This window comes from Neopsephotus bourkii, unplaced genomic scaffold, assembly GCF_033783945.1.
Source record: "Neopsephotus bourkii isolate Nb327-2 ecotype Australia unplaced genomic scaffold, CSIRO-AGI_Nbou_v1 NB_1248, whole genome shotgun sequence".
Taxonomy (NCBI): Eukaryota; Metazoa; Chordata; class Aves; order Psittaciformes; family Psittacidae; genus Neopsephotus; species Neopsephotus bourkii.
The window spans coordinates 2,301,830-2,328,384 of record NW_026901733.1 but is presented as its reverse complement, the minus strand read 5'-3'; the positions used below and the strand labels follow the sequence as shown (position 1 = coordinate 2,328,384).

General features: G+C 41.1%; 1 long non-coding RNA gene across 1 annotated transcript; it reads left to right on the top strand.

Annotated features, from left to right (window-relative positions):
- The first annotated feature begins 777 nt into the window (after nt 1-777).
- LOC133218328 (uncharacterized) lies at nt 778-25,209 on the top strand. The gene is made up of 2 exons (XR_009727102.1): nt 778-1,383; nt 24,086-25,209. It is a non-coding gene; the product is annotated as an uncharacterized LOC133218328 (long non-coding RNA).
- Nucleotides 25,210-26,555: the final 1,346 nt, after the last annotated feature.

Below are 26,555 nucleotides of genomic sequence, written 5' to 3'. Positions count from 1 at the left end.
TGCAATAAAAATGGGAGTGTTTGGGATTGTGCATCAGCTTACTTTGTTCTGGTTTTGCCTTAGCTTTCCCTCTGAATGGGATGAGAGTTTAAAAATTCAGGCTTTTATGGACAACCTTTAAAAGCACAGATTAACTCTGACTTGGTATTTAGACTCGTAAATCAAGTTTTCAGTCTTAAATGTTTTTTTTAAAAAACAACAAAATTCAGGTTCACATTTGGGGGGAGGGAGGGGGACTCAAACCAGCAACTTTAAGAAGCTTAACCTTTCATATCTATCTTTTTACCTCCAAGAATTTCAGACTGATAATTAAGTTCACACCAGCAGACAGGGTAGTGCAATCAAAATGGATCTGTAAGGTCACTCATGCTGCAAAAGGCTTTTTACCTAAGCTGCACATATTTTGAGAGTTTTAGTATGGTATAGCTCTGAGTCCCATATACTGGATTTTTATTTACACAATGCCACAGTTCAGTAGCCATACACAGAGAATTTCCATAATGTGGACCAAAAGTGAAATGAGTGGAGCAGCACAGCTTGTACCCTATACTTGGTCTGTTTGTATTCCCTTCCACCAGTGCTGATGGAAGTTGTTCTTCAGAGATGGATGTGACTTTCAGATTTTTAAATTGATTTTGTAAATTGACAAAACTATAAGCTAAAAAAAAAAATAATTTTCCTTTCCAGTACCCTAAGTTTAGAGCTGCTTTCCATAGGGGGTGATATGGGAGTTTTTTATGTGACTTTAGTTTTTGAGTATGAGGAAATGAAAAGGTACATGAGTGTGGTGAGGACTGAATGACTATGCTATTGAAAGACTAGTCTAGGGAATTAAGGGTAGTCAATGTTCTTACAGTCTGAAAGCAAAAATAAAAGATGGACAGTGTGCTTTCTTCTCAGAACAAAATCCTTTGTCGCTAAATATAAAGGTATTTGCTCTAATTGGTAATTAATACTAATTTTTGCATGGAAAGGCTGGTTTTGGTGGTTGAAGCTTTACATCAGATATCTTGTCTACTTGTACAACCTCACAATATTTATATTGCCTTAAATTACTTGATCACTGCATTATTGGCCTTCACTTGCATATGTTCTGCTGTTCACAAGAAATGCATAGTGGCGGAGAGGTCCCTTAAATGGAGGCAGCCTTGGCTTCTTCTTGGTGTCTGTGGAGTAAAGCCAGCACAACTTGTTCACTTGCTCCCTCTGCTATGACAAGGAAATAATAGTATGCTGTCCCTTTTTCTGGCTCACTTGCTGAAGCACACTGGCCTTTCTCTAGTTCTGAATGCTGTGCTGCAGTCAGGATTTTACAGGATGCTAGAGAAACTGGCAGGTCGCTACAAGCTAGGCAAATGGAAGTTGGTCACAATTTTCCTTGAGGTAAAAAAAAATGGAAAGGTACTGTTTTTGTTTTCTGAATGTTTCACTACTGAGGGTAAACGAACCGTATAAATTCTTGTCCTGTTTGAGCAGAACTGTTACTGCATTTTCTGATTTTCTTTGAGGCTGGCAATGAAGATTATTAAGTGAAACTGAGAATGAGCTGTATCAAAGCATCATACTAAAACATAGAGCAATAACAGCGTTGCACCATTTTCTTCTGAATATAGAAAACTATTTCAGAAACAGCGTAGAAGGAACAAGGAATGGGAGCAAACTCATGCTCCTGTATGCTTAGCGGTGATGCCTGACCTGATCTGATCTGATTTGAAGCTAATAACTAATGGATCATATACTTGAATTTTACTTTCCTTTCATACTACATTACATTCCTTCTCATGGTTAATTCATTATGTGTTGAAATATTTTGAGTTTTGAATGACCCAGCTTAGAAGTAGATGGTAAGACAAGCACAGGAATTCATGAGAAACATTGGACCTTGGTAGATGATTAATGCTGGATTTTCTGCTCTTTCTGAAAACTAGTCAAACTTGTTCTTAATCTTCTTACATGTAAGAGTATGCCTAAAACAATCATCTTTGACATTTTCTTTGTCAGCTTTCTGAAATCGGGGATGTGCAACGTGACTCCTCATCTATACTGATAGCTGCTGAAACAAAGCTCAGAATGGACTCAGTTGCACTGCTGAGTCTCATGTATAAGGAACAGATTTTAACTTTCATCCTGGGTAGTGTAATTTGTTCCTGGGTCTTAACATTTAATGCACTTAGGCAGATAACATACTGACAAGAGCCATCAGTTCTGTTCACTGAGGGAAGAATAGTGCTGTTAGGCAAGAAGAGTTATCCAAAAACCTTAGGGACGGTTGTTTTGGTATCTCTGGGCAGATCTCATGTGGATGCCCCGGCGTGCAGGAACTGTACCCAGTAGCGCAGTTACCACAGAAATCTTGCCCTTTTCCATAGACCATGGTCTATGGATAAAGCTGATTGATTGGTCCTATTGCAGGGTGACAGCACTTCATAGTATCCCTGGAGTTCCACCTACTTACATCCAGGATAAATTCAGCCCTGTGTTTGAAATTGCAAGGTTTTTACCTGGCAGCTGTGGGGAAATGTCTCTTTAAATAGAATGTGTTCTGGAAACTACTTCAAGGTCTACTAAGGGGGTGGTTAGACAGGAGGTGGTAAGCCAAGCAATGGGAGTCCCTTCCTAAATGACTTGAAAAAAGGAATGATCATTTTCCTGTCATATTTGTCACAGATTTCTGAAGCCAGCTGCTACTTTTAGTGTCAGTCATCTGGTCTTAACATGGCTTGCAGGGATATCCGTAAGAGCCTGATAGGTGTGTTTAGTGCAAGGATGTTGAGGATGGATGTGAATGAAGAGCTCAGCCTGCTGCTTTAGAAGCCTGCCCAGTGGTGGGCTGGTAACTGGAAACATGCAAATATGTCCATTCATTTTTAAACTGAATGGATTCCTAACTTGTGTTTGTTTGGATCCATTTTCAGAGTAGTGTTGTAGTGAGTAATGTTCTCTGCATCAGTCTGAGCAATTTGTGAATACTAAAGGAAAGTTGGTATGAGCAGCTTCTGAGATTAGAATGAGAGGACCTTGTTTTATTTTTAAGTGATTCTGTAGAACTACCTTTTGACACTACTGACGTAAGAAAGACGTTTGAGTACTACAGGCTATTATATACTTTATTGTCATGGCGAGGTCTTCAGACCTGAGGATATGGGTGAACAAATCATTAGAATACAAGCTAGGGTGTGTAGATTTAAAACTAGTTTACTACTCCCAGGCACCTCCTGGTGGTGGGCTGCTCTTAGTCTCAGCTGCATGCAAGATAATCTGTTGCACCTTTCCTGCAGGTTATATGATCACATGCTTGAGAAGCTCAGTATCTAGAAGATGTGTAAGTCTAACCAGGTAAGACCTTCCTGCCTTGTCCCATGAGAGTCTTCATCCAGCATGGTATCTCAGGCAACATGTAACACACATCAACAGGACTGGACTGCGCAACAAATTACGCTTTTTCACACAGTAAGTTGGTGTCTGCAAATAAACAGTTACTGGAGAAAAGAGAAATAGTCTTTCCTTTGTAGGTTATTTCTCATCTGGGATTTTCTTTGAGCTCTGTACCCTAACTGCTAAGCTGCACAGTTTTGCTCTCCTCTCCTGTATGAATTCGGCATTGTTTTTTCTACTGAAACAGATGAACTGCTTGAACATTTGCCCTTATTCTTGGACAAAGATTTACAGCCTGGATGAACTCTGGCCTAGTTTAGAGTGAGTTTGGATGTGTCTGCATCATTCCTGTAAGTGTAACCTTACTGGTTTCTGCTGGGTCTCGCTTCTGGTTTGCATAAGGCATGAGAGTACAGCTCCAGACTTGTCGCACACTTGCATGTCAGAACCTTTCAGTTTGTTCTTTAAGTTGTCACAAGCTTATTATGAATCCCACAAAAATAGATGACCTTGCTCTCAACTGCTAAAATGAATTGAAAAGAAAAAAAAAAACCAGCATAGTGTTAACATTAGTAATAAATCACCAAGCTACATTTTTTTGGTACTTTAATAATCTACATATTTTAAACCCATTGCTGCAGGGACTTCACTCGTGTAAAATACCTAGTGTAAACAGATTCTGTTCTTGTTTGGAGGGCTCAGTAGTTCTAATAACACTGCTGAAAATAGTATCAGTGACAGGCCTTGCAGGCAAGTGGATGAGTCTAAATTCCCTTATAAATACGTATTTGTACATGTCAGTGTTAGGTTTTTTTGTTTACTATGTAAATTACCAGAATAACTAAAAATCTGAAGACTAGAATGAATTAAGACTACAAACTTTGTCTTGAAATTGAGCACAAAATGAGACGCGACGTGTGAATATTGTGGTGCACTGCTGCTGTGTGCCTTGCTATGGAATGTTCTTCAAAAGTGAGCAAGAGGAGCACGTATTCCACTTGGCACGCTGCACTCTAGTCATTCTGTCTTCTGGGTAAACCTTCCCTTAATAATCTCATTTTGAATCCACCCATACCATGCTATTAGAAGGCGGCTAAATTTGCTTTGTTTTATTGCACAATAAAAAAGGATTTCTAGGTTTCATATGAGCGTTATGAGTTCTAGTGTTCATTGATTGTATCTTGGCTTTGATGTTACCTTCAGAGATCAGTGACCAGAAATACCATGAAGGAAACAGCGTTTCCACAGAATTTGGATTGCTGTATTATAAAAATGTGGTTTTTAAAATTTAAAAGTTCAAATAAATTTCATACACTGGGACAACAATTTTCATTTTGGGGGATCAATCCAGTCTATGCAACAAAGGTCTGGCAAAGTGCTCTAGAATTAAGGATAGCCTTCTTCCGGAAACCTGTTTGCTAAGAGGCTAAGACAGTAACAAAAGATCTACTTTATACCCTGGTCATCATCCTTCTGATTTCTCCATTTCATGATATAGTTTGAGTATTTGTATTATAATTTAATGTGCCCAAGCCAGAGTGCAGGCATTTCCTATCTCTGCCCTAGGAATAAAAATTTTATAGGGTACAGTGACTTCACAAGGTCAGAACTTGATTTGATTTCCATCCTAAATGAAAAGTTTGCCAACATATAACATTACTTAAATAAAAAGGTAGTATTCCAAACACTGAAGTTTTCATCCAAAAGTTCTTCCAGCTTCTAATGCTAGTGTGAGTTGTAATGTTCAGAGATCAGAAGTATCATAGTAAAACAGAAAGTGTATGGAGCTCATAAGGGCTCTTTAAATTGCAGTAGAAAAGAAAAGAAAAGAAGGAAGGAAAGTGCAATTTAACAAGTTTTAATTAGTAAAATAAAAATAAGGTTTCAAAGACAAGGCACATGGATTTGAAAACTCTGAGAAACTCTTCTCAAATAAGTAAGAGTTGTTTTTCTTATACCACCTTCTGAGTGCCATGCAACATTCACTGGTGCTGATTTTCAAAAGCAAAGTATTTCTGGAGTTATCTTGGGACAGTGACAGTCTTACTGCCCTGCTTCTTATATATTGCAGCTCCTGTACTCTACTAAGCCACCACTGTATGGCTGGGCTGCTGAAGCGTCCTCATGTGTCAGAGGGTGTCTTCACTCCAGAGCGTTCCAGTGATGCTTTGTTGCATTGACCAGGCTGATCCCTTTAAAATCAGCATCATTGCCTCAGCTTAACAATGCTTCCTACCAGTGAAGCTGCATTCTTGAGAGGCCTTGTGCCGGTAAAAGGAGGCCACTTCACTTGTTCCATCTATACTCTGAGCCTCTTGCAATCTAGTGCTGAGATAGTGGTGCTTCTAAGAGGTACAGCTGTGAAGGAGACACAGTACTTATTAGAAACACTTGAGCAAAGTAAACATACTTACAGAGCTAAGATACATCTTAAGGTTGCTTAATGCCAAAATGTCGGATTATTCTGAGTTTCTGAAAAGACCTAGATATCTTCCTATTTGTTTATCTACATGCATATATATAGATACATGTTATTAAAAACTGAAAAAATAAAGTGCTCTCAGGAAAAAAAATCGGTTCTCAGGCTTATCTACTCCTCTGTGATAACCTGGCACTGAGAAGTCTTTCTTTTTGAAAGCTTCTCTTCAAGTTTTTACTTAAGAATGAATAGCTCTCTTCCACCTTCCCTCTTGAGTCTTCAATGGCTTCTTCCATGGGGCAAAGCCTGTGTCTGGATTTTGTATCTGTGCCAGAATACAGCTGAGACACAGGTCTCAGCAAAATACAAAGCAGTTCTGTTGCTGGACAACACGATCAGTGGGGAGCAAAAGGGTTCCTAAGAGGTTGAGGCGATGTGTTATTTTTTGTCCTTTTCAAGATAAAAGTACAGAAATATGTACCATATGGGGTTACTGGGCTTTTGTAAACCCGGCTGCTGTGTTTTCTTCCTTCGAAGCTCTTCCCTCCCCTACAGGCAGGGGCAGCTGGGGGATGAGTATAAAACCCCACTCAGCCCCATTCACACAGTTTTACCATGCTTTTAATGGAAAGTTAGGCAGTGGAAAGTTAGGCCTTCAATGGAAAGTTAGGAAGAAAACTCAGTGCCTTTAAAAAACAACATTGAGACAAATGCTGCTTGACCATAAGTTCAGGCTAACTCCCACTGACCTTGCTGAAATAACAGAGCTCTGAGTTGTGGATGGGCTTGTCTGTGCCCAGGGGATTTTTCTTGACAATTCCCTCATTCTTAGTGGGATTTACTTTTTGGGTTTGGTTCAACTCAAGTTTCAGAGGAAGAAAATTGCTGCACACCCACCATGAAGAGATTTTGTATTCATGTGTGTTTTCTCAGCACTTGCCAGTGCTGGCTTGCTGGCTGAAGGCACTTTGTTGACTCCCTCTGTAGCCAAGAGTTTTACTAGCTGCAGCTGAGGGTTTTTAAACAAGTGTCCGGCTGTAGAAGGTTGGGTCATAGGTGATGCTTTAGGGCTGCCTATTGTGTTTCCATGGTTTTTTCTTCTCTGTTAGTGTGGCTTTATTTGCGGGACTCCTTTCACAGGCACCTCTGAAGGCTGCTAAGCTCTCAGAGCAACCATTTATCTGGGGTTTGTGAGAGGCTGATGAGGAGTTTCTTTTGAAGGTGTGCCCGGATCAGCTGAGTCACGCAAGTGCATGCTAATGAAAGGAAATCCAGTGGCCTTAGAAGCGAGGCTTCATAAAGTTGTGCTAAGGGAACAGCTTATACTGTTAAGTTGATTAATTGCCGAGAAAGTTTTCTATGATGATAAGTATAGTTATGTCAGGCTTGTGGGCTTAACTGGAGTATAATAATAGGTCAAAATATTTTTTACTCTTTGTAAATTATTTGAAATTTAAAGTGTATAAACAGAAAAGAAGTGATTGTAAGTTTTTTAAGTAAGCAAGGTCTTTACATTTGGTTAAAAAGGAGAAAGGATAAAAAGCTTTCTTTTCCTACCTAGTCAGTAAATTTTTTAACTCAGTGTCTATGTGTAGAATAGTTTTCATATAAATATAAGTGGGAAAGGCTTTGTTCTTGATGTTTTTTCCTGTCTTTTTTCACTGCAAACCTTGAATAAACCTCTTGTCCCCTCTCTCCCATTGCCCTGCACTACTAACAGCAATCAATCTTTTTATGGTTATCATAGCAATTTAATTTATCTTCCCTCTTCTTCCCAGTTGCCCAAGCACACCAATAATCTCTTGTTTACTTGAACTTTGACTGTGTCCTTCTGCACCATGTGGAGGTAACAGTCACGGGACAGAGTCCAAGGCAAAAGAGTTATATTGACCCTGTTGCATGACAATTTCATTCAGAGGTTTGCTGCTTAATTAACTATTTCTGTTGCCTAAGAGCATTATCATAGTCCAGTATCCAAACTGGAAGGAAAAACGTTCAGAGTAATGTATTTCCCAAGACCTAAGCCAAGCCCAGAGACACCAGAGAGCAGGAAGCCCAAGGGAAAAGTGAGACTGTCTTGGAGACAGTGAACTGATTCAGGCTCTCTGTTGGCAGCCTCTCTCTTTTTCCCTGTTGGCACAGCATGACCCTTTGTCCAAGCTTCAACCCCCAGATTTAGGCAGTGGCAGATGAGGCAGGAAGCTGCAGAAGTGCTGGTGGTACCAGCTAGACTCATCTCCAGTCTACTCCTACTTACGTGTGTAGTCGAGCCAGCCATCATAGCTGGCATTTGGGATATACCAGGGAAACTGACAGGATAAAAAGGTGGTGGCAGATTAAGCCGTCATCTGATGTCTGTACAGGTCACTGAGCTCTGCTCCTTCACAGGGTCACTGAACAACATTAGAAGTTGAACTGTAAGAGTTCAGGATGCCTGCAAAAATGTAGCTGCAGATGTGAAGGGACCACAGTCAACGACACTGGTTTAGCTTAGCCACATCTGACAGACGTTTTGGAATCAAAGCTCTAAGATTTCTGGAAAAGCCCTTTGAACCTGAGCTATGAACCCATCTGACTCCAGCCTTAGCCGGTGGCTAGCAACCGTTGCTGCCCTTCACCTAGATACATCTGTTTGTGCAGCCTTGCAACATTCAAAACCTTCAAAACTGCTCACGTGTTTACTTCTCTTGTGGACCACTGGTGTGTGGGTTATAGCTGTGCAGCCCTTAGTGCTAACCCATGTCTCAATCACCCTGTGCCTGTACTCCTCTACACCACCCCCTGTGAGCCCATCTGTAGGGCATCCTCTTTCATACCAGGCCTGCATTACATTATTTTGCTGAGGTCATTAATATTTCATGCTATACAAAACAGCTGCATGTTACTACCATCTTTATAAAAGCTATGGTTATATTGTAAGAAGACATGCAAAGCAAGTTAGGCATAGCTACCTGTTCATTGGAAAAATGGCTGTCACAGCAGCAAATCAAACCAAATAAGAGGAAAGCTTTCAGCAGGTCTAGACAGATTTGGACAAAACAAGACTGATAAACCTTCATCATAAGACTCTGCAAAGTCCATGCCAAGGCTGTGTCCTGTTACCTGCAACAGCTGTGCTGTCTTTATGAGGCTGCAACTTGCGGTGTGTCATGGACAACCCATTTTTTTAACCCAGATGCTCCATGCTGTCCTGAAAGTTATCCAAAGCCCAGTCCTGGTCTACGCATCCCATGTAGCCTCCAGTGCTAAAATGTCATGATGCTGAACACTGAGAATAGCTCAGCCCAGAAAGCCCTTGAGAGCTCAGCCCTGTGTTCGGCTTTGCAGGGTCTGAAACCCACCAACTCATGGTGGCCTCAAAGACAGGCAGAGAAGGCGGGAAGTGTTTGGGAAAATTGCTGGTCTCCATCAAAGGCAGCAAGGTGAATTTTGATTTGGCAGTACCAGAGGAGGCTCTTCTCTCTCTGTTTTGGCCTAAGTTGGGTCAGCAGGTTGAAGGAGGTGCTCCTGCCCCTTTATTCTGCTCTCATGAGACCTCACTTGGAGTATTGTGTACAGTTCTGGTGTTCTCAACATAAAAAGGACATGGAACTGTTGGAACAAGTCCAGAGGAGGGCCACGAGAATGATCAGGGGACTGGAGCACCTCCCATATGAAGATCAGCTGAGAAAGTTGGGGCTGTTCAGCCTGGAGAAGAGGAGGCTGCGTGGAGACCTCATAGCAGCCTTCCAGTATCTGAAGGGGGTCTATAGGGATGCTGGGAATGGACTCTTCATTAGGGACTGTAGTGGTAGGACAAGGGGTAATGGGTTAAAACTTAAACAGGGGAAGTTTAGATTGGATATAAGGAGGAAATGCTTTCCTGTTAGGGTGGTGAGGCACTGGAATAGGTTGCCCAGGGAGGTTGTGAATGCTCCATCCCTGGCAGTGTTCAAGGCCAGGTTAGACGAGGCCTTGGGTGATATGGTTTAGAGCGAGGTGTCCCTGCCCATGGCAGGGGGGTTGGAACTTGATGATTTAAGGTCCTTTCCAACCCTAACTATTCTATGATTCTATGTGCTGCGATCTCTTTGCCATGTTAGCTTTGCAAAGAAGTATGGGATCCTTTATGGGTTTGGTGGTCAAGTTTCTGCAGATGCTAATTTTTAGCACTGTTGGGCAGGATGGGAGGATTCATTGGGGTGTTTTCTTATTGCCTACTGGTGATTATACTGTTGCTGATGGTGTCAGAAGCCAGATGAAAGTATCACTCAATGTCCAAAACTAAAGGCCCTGAAAATCATGACTGAATATTTCTTATTCCTGGAGTCTCTTAGTAGCCACAAAAAAATCTTTCTGTCTGACTTAAGTTTCCCCAATGACTACAGTAGCACCTGTATGTGTATCCAAAGAGGTCCCATTGTTAACTGTGCTGAGCAAATTGATACCTTGATGATGCTAACCATAAAATAGATGTCCTTCTGCTTAGAGTCCCCAGGGGCTTGATATGGGAGGAATGGCTTTGGCATCCTCTGAGATTATGGCCAGGCTGAGGCTCAGCATGCTACACAGGTGGAAATAAACTTTTCTTCTAAGAGATGAGGGGCAGGTATAGGGAGAAGGAATCTAGAGTCTCTTTCTCATTTGAGGACAAATGCTCTAATGCTTTGTGTTGCTGAGCCTGACAGCTTTGACAGACATATACTGGTGGATTTAGCCCCATTCTGCCAGAGGTGTCACCTCTGTGCCAGTGGCAAGTGGTATATAACCCAGTTTACAAATCAGCATATTAGTACAAGTCTTTGTTCATAAGTGAGGGGTTTGCAGTGGCCATGACTGTGAAGAATGAAGAATGGAGATAGGGATGGGCTCAGAAACCTTCAGTAGTGAAGAGAGACCTTCACCAAGGTCAAGAACATCTGAAGTGACTTTGACTTAAGATACAGTGGCCTTTATTTGCTAGTTTGGTCCTGTATTTCACCTGAGTCATACCTAGCTGAAAAATTTCATATAGCTAGTCAGTATTTTGAGCATTTTAAACCCTGTCTGTGCTTTTTTTTTTTCAAAACAATTCATAGTTCGAAGTAATCATCTATTACAATACAAGAGATCAATATTTTGCATAGACTTTCAAAATAAATGTGGAACACATCGAATGCCACAACATTTGGAAACTTATCTTGAAGTAAACCCATATTTTCATGAACCGATTTTATTGTTTTGCTACCTGATGTCTCTGAGCTGGTGGAAAAGATTTTTTATTTTCCCTGAGTGATCTAGGAAAAAGTCTAACTAATTACTTTTACAGGTCTTTTAAAAGGCTTATCAGCGAGAAAGAGCAAAAGGGTTCAATCCTGCCAGGAAAACTGTGGACTGCTTAATTGCCAGAAGTCTATTAATCAGTAAAGGAAGTTTTACAGAGTCTGTGGCTGAGAGAGGAAACCTGAAAGGAAACATCTTGATGTAATTTTTATTATAACCCTTAAACTGCATACCTGTGCATAATGTAAGCATTTCTTTCCCTAGTGGGAAAAAACCCCATGATTTTTGTGATATTAGGGTGAGACTAAAACACTGGAATTGGAAAAGCTACAGAACAGTAGATTATAATCCAAGCCCAGATCCGAGTCTAGTGAATGCTATGGAGTGTTTTTGCTTTCACATGATCCCTTCTGTTAGTGTTCTTAATTTATTTTGCAAACTTCAAAAAATGAAGTCCTTGAGCTGCCTGTGCTCTGTATCTAAGTCACTTGTTTATTGTGGAAAGAGCATACATCTCCTCCATCCTTGGAGTTAAATCAGAATTTGACTAGATGTGACCCTGAGCAGTCTGATCTAATTTTAACGTTGAATCTGACTTCAAGGTTGGCCCTGCTATGAGCAGGGATCAGAGAAGATGAGACCAGGATGATCCTTCTGACTGAGTTTTCTCTATGAGTTTCTCTGTATGTGTATATAGTGTGAGCCTCCTAGGACACGATGTATTACTGTGTCTTGGTTTTACAATATGCAAACACAGAGCTACTCCAGTTTTTGGAACAGAATAAGAAACTTTGAAAGTTAAATGGATTTTGACAACTGTTCAAACTAGAATTATAGCAAGAGTGCAATATATTTGCCTTCACAGCACCCCAGCTTTCTGCTTGCCATGCTTTCCACTTATGACCACTAATTTCCGAATCAGCTTTTTGGTCCCAGGCTTATAAAACTGGACAGAACAAGATGTCTTCTATATCTTTTTTGGTCATCAACAGCAACATGAACTCTGACTTAAGGTACATACTATCTAGGGAAAGAGCATCTGGAAGTGGTTTTTACAAGCATCTTCAAATGCTGCTGTTTCTTCCAAATGTCTGTAGTTTGAGGGCTGGTGGTGCAAATAGTCTTGACTACCTCCTTTCCTGTGCTGTCATCAGTGTGATAGCTTTCTGGCCTGGTTTTGGCTTGCAGACACTGCTGCAGAAAACTTGGACTCCTAAGGTTGTCTCAGTTTGGGGTTTTCTTTTTCCTGGGAACACTTCCACTCCAGTCTCTTCCTTCTTGTTTTCTGGTGTGATGTGATGAGACTGGAGGCAATTCCTCTGGGCACCCTTCTGTGAAAGGGAAAAACAGTTGTCTCTGGGTCATTCTGGGTTGATACAACTCTTGCATCCAAACTGAAGCCTGTTGCACATCTTGCAGCTCTGGATGGCAGTGTGCATACTAGCATTACTGAGAAGAACACTGTAATGGATTTCCCTCTAGTGATGAAACTTGTCAACTGCAGATTATTCTACGTATCGAAGGTACTGGCACAGCAGCTGTAGTTTCTGCCTTCCTTTCAAACAGCCACTGTGAGAGTGGAAGAAAAGAGAATCAGAAGTTTATTGGATCCGGAATGCTACAAAGTCAAAGTGTAAACAACAAGCTTTTTTACCATAAAACCAAAACAAACAAATGATCAGCTTTTTCAAATTAGAAACAAAGTCGTGCATTAAATACACTTCACACCAGGCTTGTTATTCTGGATAAAACCCCCACTACCTCTTAAGCAAGATGAGTATCATAATATATTTTCTGGTGGAACAGGTAACTCTTTCATCAGTTCTTGTTTTAGTGTTTAGAAAATACCTTCTCCAGGCCTGAGACTGTCACTATTTTAAGAGTTGGCATCCTATACCAGGATTTTAAAATTATAGCAGAAGTAGGTGCTTGAGAGCTGAAAATGTTATATTCAGGTGTGGGCTCATCTAATTTTGTGTAGTCAATGAAGAAATTAGTTACTTAACATTAGCAAAAAAACCCCTTATTAGCCCATCTTTTGCTCTTATTATTTTCTAAACAGCTGTCACTTTTGGAATGAAACGTGTATTATTTTCCCTGAATAATTTTGAAATGATTGACTATTGTCAAACAAATTTGGCAGGAGGAAAAACCTTTTTGGAGATATGAAGTTTGACACTACTTGTAAAAACAGCTAGCCATCGACAAAGGAAAAGCCATTAATGCATGCCCTGAAGCACAGCAGTGTAGGAGCAGAGTCTGTGTGGACACAGAGTGCCCCTATGGAGGCTGATGTGGAGATGACCCAGCTGTACCTTCGCTGGTGGCTCATGCTAGATTAGAGAGCCGTGTCTCTTGCATGAATGTTCCTGGATACCAGAAGGTGTGAACACAGGGGAGCAAGGTAAGAATTCAAACATTTTGAGAAACCTGAGATAGGGATCACATTAATCCTGGTGATAAGACAAAAGAAAAGGTGGTACAGTTGGGCAGGAGTCATTGAGCACTGTCACTGCGCAGGAGAGAATCAGAGGACATCTGGGGATTGCAAGTCCAACAGTGCTACAACAACATACCAAGGCTAGGAAGCAATGGAAGAGGCTGCATGCGTGATTGTGGAGCTGCCGTAGACACAGGCCTTTAGGTTAGGCAGTTCATTTTTAGGTGCGATTTTCCCTGGTCTTGAATCAGGACCTAGACTAGCTGCCCTCTTGTGGTCTTGTACTGTCTTATGGCTACAAGAACGATGTTTCCTGTGGTTAAATCATAATGTCTGATGCCTGAGAAAGAGGTCAGTTTTGGCATTGTGGTCTCAGAGTGATGCATGTAAAGAGTCAATAAAAAATGAAATGTAAGTAAATAGGGTTTATTACTGCTTCATTTGATGAGTGCAAAGAACTGAGTGATTAAATGACTAGGTACCAAAATTTTTTTAATGATGCAAGAATTACTCACAAGTTACTAAATGTGGCAACATTGGATATGCAGCCTGATTTGTATAAATGGCTTATAGCCTGATTAAAACCAATTTCTTATATATTATCCTTTAGCTTTCAGACAGCTACCTGGGACACACTGAACCCAGTTTTGGCAGCTTGCATTGACATAACATGCAGCTTTGGTAAGGGAGGTTCATGCTCGATGGGTCATAGAATAACAGAATGGTTTGGGTTGGAAGGCACCTTAAAGATCACCTGGGTACCAGCCCTCCTTCTGTGGGCAGGGACACCTTCCACTAGACCAGGTTGCTCAAAGCCCCATCAACCTGGCCTTGAACACTGCCAGATATGGGGCAGCCACAGCTTCTCTGGGCAACCTGCTAATTGGGATGGAGAGCACCCCATTGCCTTCAGCCTTCAGACCATGGTAGCAGGGCTGAAACACAGGCTGAAACACAGGCGAAGACAACCAACATGGTTTAAACATCCTAGTTTTGGCAGTCCTTGTAGGTTTTCAAGACCCAGCTGTACAAAGCCCTCAGCAACCAGTTCTTATCTCAGAGCTGTGAGCAGGAGGTTGGGGGGAGACCTCCTGAGCTCTCTTCCAGCCCAAATGGTCCTGTGAGCCTGTGACCAAGTGCTGGGCTGCTCTGCAAGTACCTGCAGACTGCCTGATCACATCATCTGCATACCCTATCTTCCTTTGCCCTATTCTTTCCTTTTTCGATCATCTTTTTAGCTGACATTTTACATCCCTTTCTCCACCTCCCCCTATCTCTACCCAAGGCCTGCCCTAATCCTTTTTTCCTCATTGCTCCTAGTTTTGCTGCATCCCACCTCAATTTCACTATTTGTGATACCCTCAGCCTTGAAGGGTATTACTAAAGAAGATCCCCAGGCCTTGTTGGCTTTGTGAGTTACAATGCACCCAAATTGCCCCGCACAACTTTCGGCTGTTGTGTTGTGCCCTTGTTCACACACCTTCCCTTAGTGCCCTATGAAATGCAGCTGTCCTTCCTTGCCCCCCCCATAGTCTTTGTCAGTTTCTCCCACTGTTACCTGTCACCTCCAGTGATTTCTCCATGTCCTGCTGTGATATGTTTGGATATATTACCATCCTGCTGAGACAGACAGCATCAGCGTGGGCCAAGGCCTAGCTGTCTACCTGCAGCCATGACACATCACCTCATTTCTTCCTTTGGCTTGCTCTCTCAGAGATCTGTCTCACCCCAAGCCCTCATATTCCCTCCCCACACTTTATACTCTCATTATTTAATGTGGTTTTATCCACATAATACTCAGCATGTGAAAAAAGATAAGGTTAACAAGTGTTTAAAGAGCTTCCACTGATTTTTTTAATGTATTTTGAAAGGCAGTATTTTCTGCAAACCCAGCAAGGGAAGATGGGAGAAGAAGGGACATATACAGGAGCGACATATATAGAAGTTGCCAGACACTGTGTGCCTCCTGTACATGGTGGTCATTACAGTAAGAAAAAGTCCTAGCACCTGAGCCTCAGTGGTCATAAGATACTTATGCAAACATGTAACACTCACAGTAAATATATATTCCAGAGCTGGAAGGGTGCAGAATCTGAAAAATAATCAGCATCACTTTAGCAAGACCTAAAAATCACTAAATATATAAACTGGTCTGAGGATTTTAGTCATATTTAAAGAGCTTCTTCTGCATTTGACAACAAGAATGGTGACTTCCATGACTAAATTTTGCATCCAGGCTGTATGTGAAGTCAATTATGTGTATTTTAGAAATTAAAATAATTTTTTCTGTCTTTTTAGAGCTGTTAGCATCACAATACTGATGTAAAAAGACCCCTCTGTAACGAGAACTTTTTCATTCCCTCTGATGAGATCACATCTTCAAATGTTGATTTCATAGAATCATAGAATAGTTCGGGTTGGAAAGGACCTTAAGGTCATCAAGTTCCAACCCCCCTGTCATGGGCAGGGACACCTCACACTAAACCATATCACCCAAGGCTCTGTCCAACCTGGCCTTGAGCACTGCCAGGGATGGAGCATTCACAACCTCCCTAGGCAACCTATTCCGGTGCCTCAACACCCTGACCATAAAGAACTTCTTTCTTATATCCAATCTAAACTTCCCCTGTTTAAGTTTTAACCCATTACCCCTTGTCCTACCACTACAGTCCCTAATGAAGAGTCCCTCCCCAGCATCCCTATATGCCCCCTTCAGATACTGGAAGGCTGCAATGAGGTCTCCACGCAGCCTTCTCTTCTCCAGGCTGAACAGCCCCAACTTTCTCAGCTGATCTTCATATGGGAGGTGCTCCAGTCCCCTGATCATCCTCGTGGCCCTCCTCTGGGCTTGTTCCAACAGTTCCATGTGCTTTTTATGTTGAGGACACCATAACTGTACACAATACTCCAAGTGAGGTCTCACGAGAGCAGAGGAGAGGGGCAGGATCACTTCCTTTGATTTTGGATGCATTACCATACAATATACTTCAGGGGACCTCACATCTTTATTTTCATCAGCACATTAAGTGTGTATCTTCTCGGCTTTACTTGCTATAACGGGATTTTTGTGTAAAAAATACATAATGTATGCAAAAGCCATAAGCCAAGATCTCACAACAAATTATTTTCTCCTTCAAGTGCACTTGGGACCAGATTTGATGTTATTTGTAATCAGGAAGCCAGTCAAAAACTCTCAAGCCACTTCACAGTTTTCAGGGCAGTTTAACTAGCTTAATTAAGAGTAGGATATAATTGCTGCTGCTGGAACATGGAAAACTTCTCTCTTGTGAACCTTAATTAATGAAGATGAAAAAAGAACAGAGAAATCCCCCTAACCTGACAGTTCTCTGGCAGGCTTTGCAGGGCTGACTATGCAAGAACTGTTTGACCTTGTAAATCTAGCAGATTCAAAATGCATCTGAAAGGCAGTGTAGGTACCCAGCCTCATTCCCACACTTGCTTCAGATTTATCTGTTCAAACCAAACCTTCATCTTCATATATATATATAAAGATTAATTTACAAAAATGTTTTTAGAGGTTTTATTTGACTAGCTTTTGATAAAATTATTCTTTTTTACTGAATTGTCTCCAAAATACCTGTTTTGTGTCAGTGCCTTTCTTTAACTATGTCTACACAATACTGCATGATTTCAGTTTCTTCAAGGCACGAACTGTTCTCTTATAACCATTTTGATTTAAGGCATGCAGTAACATTCCTTAAAGCAGGAAAATCAGACCAACTTCTAAGTCCTTTACAGCTTTACATTAACAGCAAGACGGCAAAGCAGTGAAGGCAGTGAACAACAATTACAGACCACTAAAGCTTTAGATAAGTACAAGGAGAAGAAAGCTGTTAAATGCATTTCAGTGGATGTTTACGTGTTTCAGAGTACTATCAGGCAAGGCATACAAAACTGTAAAATAAGCAGCTCCCAGCGATGAGTGGCATGACAATGCATATGTTTTGAAGAAGGGTGAAATGTCCCAAAAGAATTAATCATGATTTATTCAACTTGAGGGTAGCATCAAAAATGCTCCTCATCCAAACTCATTCCTTATAAATAAGCTGAGAAATGGGACAGACTCGACTAGGTGAGTAGCTATCACTGTTGCCCTTGTGGCAAAATAAGGGGGCTATTAATTTTCAGCTAGAAACATACAAAAGAATACTATGTTTCTATGCCCTGATGTCCTGGATTCAGCAGTAGCAGTCATTTTTCTCTTTCTTGGTAGCTGGTGCAGTGCTGTGTTTTGACTTTCGGGCTGGGAACAGAGCTGATAAAAATGATGTTTTGGTTTGGCCAAGGACTTTGTGAGCCTCATGCTCTGCCAGGGAGGAGGGAAGCCGGGAGGAAGCAGAGACAGGACACCTGACCCAAACTGACCAAAGAGGTATTCCATACCACAGCACGTCATGCCCAAGGGGGAACTGGGAGTTACCGGAAGGGCTAGGGGGACTGCAGGGTTGGAGGAGGTATCAGTCAGTGCCTGGTCTGGCTGGGGGGGCAAGTTATCGGTCAGCTGGTGATGAGGTGTTGTATTCTCTTCCCTTGTTATTTCCTTTATCATTATTATTATTGGTGGTAGCAGTAGTGATTTGTGTTATACCTTAGTTACTAAACTGTTCTTATCTCAACCCGTGGGAGTTGCATTCTTTCTGATTCTCCTCTCCATCCCTCCAGGAGTAGGGGGAGGGCAAGAAGGTGGGGGGGGAAGTGAGTGCATAAGCTGTCTGGCTGGGTTTAAACCACGACACCTGAACTATCAAATCAAACACATAAAAAAACAGACCAGCAATTCTTTTTCTTTGGGACATAGTCTTCCATTACTTGCAGGTAGCAGGCCGCCATCCCAAGCCTTGGGTGGGAGCTAGGAGTGAAGCAGGGTAACCCATCTACTCCAAGGGACATACCCAAGAAAATTGCTATCAAACTTTCTTTGTAGTATGGCTGTAGCCGTGACAGTTCAGTCTCACGAGTGGCCCATCTATAAGCTACTGATCAATACGAATTAATGGGGAATAAAGTCTGTACATGCAGCTGAAATATATTTGAGGTAACAATGCAAAAACATGGATTTTACAGCCATAATGAGTTACCCTAAATGCTGTGACTTAATTTTCAGAAGTAATAAGTATGTCTGTAAACACTTTTACCACATCAGATGTTAATATCCTCCATTAAACCAAGGCAAACAGAGTGAGCTTGCTGACATTTGCACAAGAAAGGTTCTGAGATGTCTTTACCACATTGTGCATGTCCTAGAGAAAGTACAGAACAGCACAGTTTTTTATAGTTCCCTTCAAGTTTCTGGGGGAGATCTCTTTTGTGGCCTACAAAAGTACTTATTTTCCATCTTTGCTAGGGGCCTTTCCTATAGCAGTTGGTGATCTACTGATTAATTTGAAATACCTGGCATTTTCATGCTAAAAGTTCCCCTTTTCCTGTTCAATATGGCATTTAGTATTTTCCAGGAGAACAAATTTAGCATAAGATCATATAGTTTCTGTAGTATCAGTTTTTATTCTTTCCTAGAATTTTGTCTTTTGGGAAAAAATATAATTGTTGGATGTGTTTGTCTCATACAAGCTTTTCTCCCAGAAGGTCATACAAGAACTTGTGTTTTGCTAGACATGTGTTATTTTCTCTAAGGCAATGATTTGGCTTCTTTTAATTCAGTCATGTTTGAATATATCTTTTCTGTCATATTTGAAGCCTAAAAGCTAAGACACCATGTACCACTGGTGTATGGGCTCATTACTGTACCTTTTTTAGTTAAACAAAAGAAGGAATGGGATAATACAGGAAAGGAAAGAAAGAAATTCTAGTGTTGTAGCTCCTTAGCGGTATAAAATCGAGGTTGGTATGACTAGGTAAGATAGGGGCTGAGCATTCAGTACAGCTCTGGGGCACCAGATTAAGCTGTCTTGGGGCTGTGCTCAAGGATATGAATGAGGGCAGCTTTTGATGCCCAAGCGTGGAGCACTGCTGGGGACAAGATCCTGGTCTAGGTAGTTTCTTGGTGAACTACATAGAAGAGAAGCTTCTTCTCATGTTTTTCCCTTTCCCTTACTTTGAAGGGGAAAAAAATCCACTGTGCTAAGAAGCTGAAGTGCACAAATCCCTGAGCAACCCGGTCTGAGCTCAGAGCTGGCCCTGCTGCGAGCAGGAGGTTCAACTGAGGTGCCCTGAGCTCCCACCCAGACAGAATTATCCTATGATCCCAAATGGCATCTTCTTTTTTCATGTAAAATTACTATTCAGCCATTTATTCAAAGTTGTGGTATGCGATGCAGGATTTTGTAAGCGTAACTTCAGGTGAAAGATACTTCGCCTGTATCCCACGGTTGTTTAAAAACTTTCCCACTGCTCATGAGAATTAATTTTTCTTTAAATTCTAATTATATAACTTCTGGTGACCTTCCACTGTATCTCGGGCATAAGGTTTCCCTAACCTTTATCTGCCTTGGTTTATTAGTTCCCTCAGGGAAAGGGTTTCTACTTCTGGAAAGTCCCTAGCTGTTGTGCATAAACATGCTGCAGATATTTTAGTTGCAACATATTTTCAACTTAGTTTCCGTTTCATTTGTTCCCACTTAACATTTGTTTGGATCTTGGCAGTGCTGGCTGTGGGATCTATTAGCTTCAGATTACTTTCCTAAGAGTAGTCTGCCTCTTCCATGACTTCCCAGGTTCAGAAACACAGATTGCAGTTTTGAGATACAGTTGAAGCTGAAATAGTGGGTGTGCGCACACTAGCTTTCTACAGAAAGCACCCCATCGTTCAAGCATAGCAAAAGGTCTGTGGAGTTTAAATTGTTGGTAACCTATGAAGTTAAATACTGATAGGCTAAATACAGGTGCTGAGAAGAGGCTGGGTGACTGCCATGGCTGGTGCCTACAAACCAGAGGGGAAGTGTTAGAGAACGGCAGGGCAAGGACATCACTGCTATCTTTCTGGGACATCAAGCTAGGAATGGTAACTAAACATGCACCTGGGTAGGACCCATGCATTTCCAGATTTTGCTGTGGGTCTACCCATCTTGGTGAGTGTGAAGATGTGTTGGGTAGTCTTGCACGTATTGTTCTGACACAGTTTGGTAGCACTGGCATTCTGGTGTCCTGTGGGCACTTTACCTGTAATGATGCAAATGGGCATCATTAAGGTCTAAGGCAGCATGAACAGCAGAGTCCAGCAAAAGCCATCAATGAAACAGAGATAGATTGTCACCGTGATGCAGGTCATGTGGCCTGTGAGTTCAGAAAATATAGCTGGGTATCCTCCCTGTCCCATGCAGAAGTGACAGACCTCACATATGGTCTGCATGGGCTTTTGGCAAAGCTAGAGGGAAAGCTATTGAGCACAGCTCATGTGGGTGCTTCTTGAACTGAAGTACATTTTGATTTTAGCTGAGCTTCTGTCTATACAGAACAAAGTGTTTGTGGGCTGAGAGGGCATGATAGCTGGCCTGAGCCACACTATAAATCAAGATAGGCATGACATGATGCTAACATGCAGCTTCAGTCTCAGCTATTGCAGATATCTCCTCAGTACTGTGTTCTACAGTGAAGACACATCCTTTTTTTTTTTTTTACATACTGCCACAGTACTCCTGGAGATACATGTCTTCAACATATATGTGACTTGTGTTCTTTTTAACCCCATTTGGGTGTACAGAAGTGGGGCTGGATGGTTTCAGTACTCACTTGCTGCAACTTTCTGCACAAATGTGTTTCAGTGGAATGCCAATTTAGATTTGCCAAACACTCCACTCCCATTTCTAGTAGCAAAGCGAAGCAATTTTTGCAAGCATTTAATCATAAAGGGGTAGGGCATTCCCAGCTACTGCTTCGGAAAATAGGCATAACACATCAGCCACAATTGTAAATAAAACATTGAACCTTATCATTTAAAAGTAATCAGAGGCCTGTTAGTAATTGGTAGTGTAGAGATTTCATTTATTATGACTGCCAGGCAGGAGATGAGGTAAAATTCTGCGTATCGGTGAACCCCTTTAATGAACCCTCACTAAAATATCTTTTTTTTATAAGGCTGCCATAATACATAACCTTCAATATGTATGTACACAATGCCCATCTAAAGGCTCAAAGGACAAGAGGATTTTGAATTTGATCTTTTTTCTTTGCTCTTCTTTGTGAAAAGAGGAGTGTGGAGCTGTGTTCCCAGGTCAGTGGCCAGCAAGGCTCTTCATGCCTGGGGCAGTATGGACAGGAGCAGGAGACTAAGAATGCTGGAGCCCTCTTCCCTCAGCTGTGCAGACATACAAAGCATCACAGATAAGGGCAAGTGACTACTGCCAGTGTGGCTTCATTGTGGGAAACAATAACAGTAGAAGTTGTGGGTGAAAACCAGGACTGTGTTGCTGAAAATACTTTAGCTTTAATAAGGTATTTACTAGTTGAAAAAATGGATGTGTACATTTCAGGAAATACATTGCAGAGGACTCTGCAAGTGTGAACAGTTACTGTGATTTCATTTAATAGTCTTAACATTTTCTCCTTACTGACTAAGAACTGCATTAAGAAATATTTCACAGTTTTATATTCAGTATACGATCACGTAAACAAGTGTGCACTTCCTCTTGAATTTTGCCATGATATGCTAAAACATTCTGCATCTATGCTAGAAAAAGGTACATGTTTTGAACTAATAGGCTACTTCTGCTTTAATGGTGGCACAATGGGGAAGGATTAAAAGTTATTCACTCTCAGTTTCATGGGTATGTTCTTGATGGTTATTGTGCAATGCAACATATTTTAATCACTATGTTTGCAGTAGATAACATGTACTGCATAGACACTGTAGCTATTTCAAATTCATTTTCCTGTGTTATTCAAGATCAGTGCCTGCAGGCTGACCTGCCAGGATGAATTCCAGGCAAGTCTGTGGTTAAATACCTAAGAAGATCCACCCAGTTAGAGGTAGTTCATTAAGTCAGTAGGAGTTCTGCCACTGACTTACTGATGCTAAGGTACTACCCAGGGGTTCTGAAAGACATTTCTTCAGTTCTCAGGAACTGTTAGGCATATCCAGCTCAACAGTTCATGCCTTTACCTGCTGTGGGCCCCTTATCACTATGTTAATCTCAGTTATAACAGAAGATTTGTGCTGAATCTATTTCCTGTTCACACATAAAACCTTTGAATTCTTTGACTTTAGCCAGAATTAATATTATCCTCTTAGGGGCTATGTGAATTCAGTATGAGTCATAGTTTGTTGACATACAACATGGAAAGAAAAATACTTGGATCCAGCCAAGTCTTCTGGTCATCAGGAAAAGTTTGTGAACTTGGCAGACTTGATTGGAAGCGGTTTTTCCATTTTTTAATATGCAACTGTAGCTATGTAAAAAGTGATGCATGCTGTAGACAAAAGCACTATGAAATCCTATACCTGCTTTTTGTAAAGAGTACTGAACAAGTTAGGTTATGAATAGGGAAAATATATTGCTCTTGTTCAGAAGAGAAACCCAACGAAAAACCCAAAGTAACTGCATTTCCAGTGAACTTTCATCTGTTTTTATTCAGGATAAAATGCCTGTCATTGCAACACTGCGATGTAGTGTGGAGCATCAGATAACCACAAAACAGTTTCAAAGCAGACATAATTCACAGGTCTGATTTTTATGTAGTGATGAATCCCCCCAGAAATAGAGCATCGGCAGATCTGAGGCAGTAGACATTGATGTGTAGAGTCAGCTGATGCTAACCTTCCTGCTGTCAATACACTTCAAACCTTCTGCATGTCATAAATTCTAAAGAAACCACCAAAGGGAAAAGATTTTTCAGTTTGTAGAGTAGAAACAAACATTTTCTGTACCTATAAGAAAGAAGAAGCCTAACTCTACTGCTTTAGGAATTGCTATACAATTTTTATTGCTCTGTGCAGCCTCAAAGACACCATCTTCCATAGCTAACACATGTGATTACACACTCTTAGTGGAACCAAAGCAATAATGATTAAACAATTAAATTATACTTTTAGTTATAAATAAGTCTCTTCTTGTCTACCAGGAGTCTTATATAAAAAAAAAAAAAAAAAGGCTTAAGGTAGCTAATCTACTTTTCCTACTTTATTTTCTTGTCTACTCCCAGAATTTGATTAAAATTGGAAAAATTAGCTTTCCTTTTTGTTTATAGACTTTTACATGCATTGCTATTAGACTTGCAATGCTACTCTTATTTATTTATTTATTTATTTATTTATTTATTTATTTTTATTTGTTTGAAGACATGTGCATAAATCTTCTGTTTCTGGAGTCATAGAACCATGGAATGGTTTGGGTTGGAAGGGATCTTAAAGATCGTGTTCCAACCCTCTTGCCATGGGCAGGGACGTCCAGGTCTTGAACACTTCCAGGAATAGGGCAGCCACAACTTTTCTTGGCAACCTGTTCCAGTGTCTCACCACCCTCACAGTGAAGAATTTCTTCCTAATATCTAGTCAAAATCTACCCTTTTTCAGGTTGATAAAACTCAATTTCTTAAAAGCGTAATTTTTCTCAAAGTCTTAAATTCTGGGCTTGCAAAATCTAAAAATATCCTTTGAAACATAACATTTATTACTCATGGAGAATCTTTTTTTTCAGGGGTTTCAGTGAAACAGCTGACAACAAGAAGGGTTCTTATGCAGATCACAAGGAACTTGAAGAGACACCAAAGCCCCAGATAAGACAGAAAGACCTACAGAGACACATGAATTTTGGAATAGATGAGGCTGGATCTAAGAATTCTACTGACACTTTCAAAGTCTGAGGATAGCAGATAATAAGAGATCCTGAAAGTGCTATGTTTTACACCTCCTCATGAAGCTCTGGAGTGCTAGAGGTAACAACTATGAAAATAATAATGTAATGATTAAGAATGTTAACTATTAAGAATATTATTTACAAAAGCCTGCAAATGAGTTGTCATAGGCCACAGTAGTTCAGGTAGGAGCAGAGATACTGTTAATTAACTGAAATTGTTAATTAACACACACATGAGTACATCAGGTGATGAATGTGCCATTGGCTACACAGGCAGGGAATCCTGGCTCCTTCCAGATCTGCATAGAAATGGTAACAGGGCAAGTCAGTGCAGAAGACAAAGAGTGGGAAACCAAGTTTCTCAGAGTATATGATAGGGTATTTTGAATTTACAGCAAAAAGTGTTCACTGTTTTCAGCATTGGTGGGTGAAGAAATAGGTAATACCTGCAGCATACAGCCTCTGCTGCCCATGGGGGATAAATGCAGGATATGGCTAGATCTGTTTCCAGTAAATCAATTAACTGTATTTTTTGTTCATTGCTCGATTAGAGACTGGCATCAGGAGAAACAAAAAGACAGAGGCTGACAGAATGTGATGTGTGGGATAAAAAGTGTCATTCTTTACTCTTAAGTAACTTTTCTCTAATACCTGTATTTGTGCATCTCACTGCCATTGACTCCTGTCTGACGGATGTTATTTTCTTTTGCTTGCTTTATAGCTGTTCAGCACTTTTATTGCCCTGCCATCTGTTCTGAACAGTTAAAGACACTTTTATTCTCCATTTTTCTTCAGGGATGTAGAAGAGGCATCTGTCTCCAAACACTTAAAATCTCTCAATATACATTGTGCAAATTATTTATGCACAATAAGTCAGACACCTTTTCAGAAGGATTTATGGATGTCTGACAAAAGTGTAATTTGCTTACACCTTTAAATAAAACATTGTTGACATTTGGCATACATTACAGCGTAGAAAACTGCTCATTTTGTGTAAGAAATTAATAAAGTTAGGCTTGAATCTAGTGGAGTTCTCAACTCAAATTGTTATCTTTAAACATGCTTGGAACTATCCTACTGAATGAGGACCCCTAAGTAAGTTCAGACTGCATTTTTTTGAATCTGTAGTCCAAAAAGTGCTAAATCTACAGCACACATTTTACCAAGACTTTCCATCACAAAGCTCTGTGTAAACACCAATTAATCCAGTTATCATCCTGGGGAGCTCTGAAGTGGAAAAAAAGACCTGTTAAAGGCATCGGTGTGGATTTAATGAGTCTAAGCTGGGCTTAAAATGAAGCAGTTGCAGTCCTCAGGCCATGGAAATAAATCCTGCCCTGACCCAAGCGTATGAAGGGAAGAGATGATGGATCCCAGTGGGTCCTCAAGGCTGTCTGCTGGCAGTCTCCTCCCTGACATACCCACTGCGCACTTTGTACATGTTTAGACAGGTGACCTAGGACAATTTGTTCATTTTTTTGCAATTTTTTTCAATTGCTAGCAGTGCATGGTTGTTTGCAAATATTCAGTAAAACCTGTTTCTAAAAGGGTTTGAGAAAAAACATCCTCTTCCATTGTTACAGACCTTCACTCCAGCCTCTGCTTATCCCCTTTCCTATGGCAATAGGAAAAAAGTAAGGGCTTAAGGACATGACAGGGTGCAATTGAGATATGGTGTCTGAAAGAGGCACTCATCCCCAGGGTGAGGTGGGATGTGCTGATTAAACCAGATCTGCCAGTCCCTGTCCCTGCCAGGGACTCTCCTGCAGCTGCTGGAATTACAGAGAACAAGTGGCTGGTAATCTCAGCACAGAACAAATCCACATTGGAGTAATTTTCTAAATAAGGTTTATTTTGGTTTTCCCTTTTAGTTATTGGTATTCTTCTCTATAGCAGAATCTCACAGCTCTGCTTCATCAAAGTCATGCCTTGGGTGCCCAAGTCGAGGTCCCATTCTCCCTGCAGCAGCTGTGTTGGGTCTGCTGAATGGATTTTGCAGCACTCAACTCCAATTCAGCAGCAAGCTGCTCAGCTGGCTTCTACCATCCTGAGTGTGAAAGATGCGAGGATCTGTCAGCACACAGAAGAGTTTCAGATGTTACCATTTAAAAATATGATGTTTTCCAAGAAAGCTATTCCTAGTTACTTGCCATAAATCCCATAGGAAAGGCTGAGATGCTGGGAAAAGACTGCTTGTGAGGCTCTAGGGGATTTCCTGCTGCCCAGTGGAATATCTCTATGGATTCAACCCAGCAGCCATGGGAGGGTTGGGGTCTGGTCCCCCTGGGTGCCCAGACTTGGGTGCCCCAAG